We start from the raw sequence: 4,102 nt of genomic DNA, 5'->3' as shown, positions 1-4,102 counted from the left end.
ACAATACTCGGCAGCTTGACGGGGATCAGAGTGAGTGTATATATAGGGAAGGTGTGATTGATGACAGCTGTGTGCAATCAGTGCTGTGTGCAATCAACTGTGTGTGTGTAATCAGTCCAATGGATGATGGGAACTGTAGTCCGGGTGAAGTGCAACAGTGGTGTGGTGCAAGAGTCCTTAGTAGTGGAAGGTTGACCTCTGGTGGCAAGCAGACGGAAGTTCATGGACCGGATTCGTGACAGTATGTACAAAACTAGCTCAGATTATCCATTTAATAATTATGGCAGTTTCATTTAGGATCTCATTTAGAAAACTGAACTTTACAAAAAGGTGGTATATTCCCATGAGTATCAGATATAATTAAAGTGTTAACATTGTAACCAGAACTCAAATACTGTACATTCACATCTGACAGCTGACTGAAGAGCATTTATTTTAATTACAGAACGTTTCACTTTAAAATGAACTTGATTAGCACAAAACTGTCAATATTGTACTGTGAATAAAAAAGGAAATTTAGCAAAATAGTAAGTTTGAAGTTGAGAATATTGGTCTTAGTAAACACTGCATAGTAACATGTGACTCCACCTTGGACAACATTTCACAAAAAAGGTTTAGGTTAATTATACTATTTAAAATGAAGTCTAAGTATTTGAACATTTATAGTTTCTGAACAAGTTCATATTAATGTGTGAACTTTTAGCATATATAAGAGAATGAAATTAAATAAAGCTCAGATTTTATTTTATCACTGACACTAAAGAACAGGACTTGCAGTTTCGTATGCCAGTTTCCATTCGCTACCATTGGAGGAATAGTTTACTCCATTCAAGATGTAGATGAGTTTAGTTTCTTCATCGGAACAGATATGGAGAAATTTAGATTTCACATCACTTGCTCACCAATGGATCTTCTGAAGCTGTGTTGATTACTTGTGGATTATTGTGATGTTTTTATCAGCTGTTTGGACTCTCCTTCTGACAGCACCCATTCACTGCAGAGGATCCATTGGTAAGCAAGTGTTGTAATGATACATTTCTTCAAATCCGTTCTGCTGAAGAAACAGTCAGTCAGTCCATTCCTATTAGTGAAGAAATGACTCAGAGATGTTAGGGCCAGTTCATAATGGAGTCACCTTCTTCTAGCAATAAAAGAAAATGTGGCTCAATTTGTACGTTTTGTTAACATTTTGAAGTTGGCACAGTTGATTGAAGAGTCTAATTTTAGCATGCAAATATCCAATGTCTAATTCTTTGAGTTGCAAACAGCTTCGAAATAGATGCAATGCGATTTGGTCACAGCATTTCAAAGCTAACATGATACACAAACAGTAAAATTACACAACAGCATGTTGCTTCACATAAACACAGAAAGCAATTTGCCCTAAAAAAACACCATTAGTTTGCTAGTTGTATTCAGGGTTCATTTGAAGTAATTCTTACACAATGTGGTTATATAAAACACCACCATGCAGAAGTGTGCGTTGGTTGAAGGGAGATAGAATAAGGCCTCAAGGTTTCAAAGGATTTTTTTTTTTCGCAACTGAGTTATTCAAGAATTTTTAAGACAAAGTCAACTTCAACAGAGCAGGACACGCAATGGAGTGACCATTAAAGTTTCAGTGCTGCTCTCTGTGGTAAGAAATACATGCATGAAATATTGATTGGGTGACATGAATGGATTTGTTTGTTGTAAATGTTCTGTACGTACTGTATGGGAGTTGGAAGCACGTCAGAACATTCCTGTTGAAGTTATCAGTAGGTTATGCTGCTATTATTGTGGTATTCATAGTGTACATACGAAACATAATTATTTATAAAAATGTAGGACTATTATAATAAATCTAAAGTCTTTTAGGCTATAGCCAGCAGCACTGAAATTTTGATAGTCATGCTGAGGGGAGGGGGGGGGTATTTCTCCGATAAAGAGAGAAGCACTGCCATCTTGTGGCCATCAGTTGGTTTCTACTTAAAATCTCTTTTCCAAACTTTTCTTAAGACACAGCTGGGACCAACACTGTTAGTTCATTTGCAGCTTTATTAAGTGAAGAATGTGATGAATCAAGAATGTAGACGTCCACTTGTACCCCTTGAATCAAGAATGTAGACGGTCATTGTTCCGCCCTCTTATCAAATGCCCTGCTTGATTTGGCAGACAGATAACGCCTTCCAATAACAACAGAAGCAAGGAATCTTTTCTCCAGCTTTACTAGCGATCTTGAAATAACGTAAAACTGTAAACATACAAGAAAATACAGAAATATAAGCATGTAAATCAATCACGTGATCACATAAGACATAACAAGCTTTTTATACAGAGAATGACTAGCATCGCATCATCAGAAATAGATCGCACAATTTGCACGATAAAGGCAATAAGGTTAACATACGGCATATAAAGTATAAAGAATTAACTAAACATACAGTGCATAGAACCACAATATAGAAATGTTTTCATACCGAATGTGCCTTCGGATCAACTTAAATCGGGGAATGATAGCAGCCATAACCGCATGGAATTCTCTGCTGCAGCTGGAGATCTGACTCATAATTATGACGTCGTCATATAACGACTCTACAACCTTACATGCAGTACCCAACTTTGAACAGAGGAGGGTGTCTAACTATGACCTTTAAATTAGACTAAATATCAAATGTTCTTGTAGAACAGCACAGTCATAAATGAAGAATGCAGATGTCTATTGCATTTTTAATATACACTGATTTCTCAATACAGTGCTCGGACAATGTGGAGGAGATATCATAGTATTGGCTCTTGGATACGTGTAAAATTGTCACTCATGCTGCATGCACAAAAAAGCGCAAAGTGGTCTAATAAACACAAAACGGCTTTGGGAGAAAGCACAGGTACTTCAATAAATACAAAAAAATTAAGTCTAGTTCATATTTACAACATTTACGAAGGGATTCAGATCTGTGCATTTATTAAGAGAGAAGCCAGATAAGTGTTAGAAGAAATAGCCATGTGGTTACAGAATTAATGTTTTGTTCCAAAATGTCATGAGACGACCAGCAATCCCACAGCAGTCATCCTAATGGGCCGTTCACACTTGCATCCATCTGTGTTGTTTTTTCCCCATGTAAACATTGCGACACATTTGCCTGCTGCGATGCATCTTGCTGTTTATTCAGCATATTGCTGAAGTTAGAAGTGGTTTACATTCCATTATGCTGCAACTAGCTGATTTACATTTGTTCATTTAGCAGAATAAAAATATTTCTGAACACATTACGACCCCTAAGGAGTATGATTTTTCAACATAAGGTTCGTAGTATCCAGATTTAAGGTGCCGTCAAATACCATTGTTTTACGAATTTTCACAGGTGAAATCCAGGCATTTCAATAGGAATCAACACAATCTGGAATTCTGTGTAGGGACAAAAGATTTACCAATGCATATTTGACAAGTTGGACACAGATTCACCGCACTGATCAACAGAATGCTGCTTGGTTTAAAAGTGACTTCTGTGTGAACTGTGCTTCACACATCGCTACACTATTGATGATATAATATACCTTTTTGTATGTGAAATTTCAGAGAAATGTACAGCTGTTCAGTTGATTTGCATTGGCAAAATCCAGACATTTCAACAGGAATCTACACAGTTGGGAATTTCATGCGGGCAAAGGATTTTTGAATACAGATTTTGCATCTGGGTCAAGTTGGTCACACAAATTGTCAATAGACAATGGACCTTTTTGTACACAAAAGTAGACAAAATTTCACAAGTGACCACACATTTACACAAGATCCATGTCCCTTCCGAAAATTAACCATGGTTTTATTGTAGTAAAAGTGCATTAACCATGTTTTTTATGGCGTATTGATTACCATTTGTATAACTACACAGGGCTCTACGCTTACTTTTCTTTTTAGGAGCAAAATTTAGGAGCACGTTCAAAATTTTAGGAGCACCTTCTAATCAATAATCCAAAATTTTATCAAAAAGCAGCCTTCCCATTATGAGGTGATATTTGACTCCTCTAACTTTATTAAAAGTATGTCATCTTTTGTCAAATTCTTTAAAAATTTATATTTTATAAGCTTTTTAAAAATTTTAATTAAAACGACAGAATAAGA

General features: G+C 36.2%; 1 long non-coding RNA gene across 1 annotated transcript in view; it reads left to right on the top strand.

Annotated features, from left to right (window-relative positions):
• Positions 1–1,498: 1,498 nt before the first annotated feature.
• Positions 1,499–4,102, top strand: part of LOC107756800 (uncharacterized) — a 28,016-nt gene continuing 25,412 nt past the window's right edge. Inside the window, exon 1 of the long non-coding RNA XR_001641865.1 lies at positions 1,499–1,636. This is a non-coding gene — a long non-coding RNA (uncharacterized LOC107756800). The remainder of the gene's footprint in view (positions 1,637–4,102) is intronic.

Source organism: Sinocyclocheilus rhinocerous, unplaced genomic scaffold (assembly GCF_001515625.1).
Source record: "Sinocyclocheilus rhinocerous isolate Xijiao unplaced genomic scaffold, SAMN03320098_v1.1 scaffold22, whole genome shotgun sequence".
Classification (NCBI taxonomy): domain Eukaryota; kingdom Metazoa; phylum Chordata; class Actinopteri; order Cypriniformes; family Cyprinidae; genus Sinocyclocheilus; species Sinocyclocheilus rhinocerous.
This window is presented reverse-complemented; position numbering and strand designations above follow the sequence as displayed.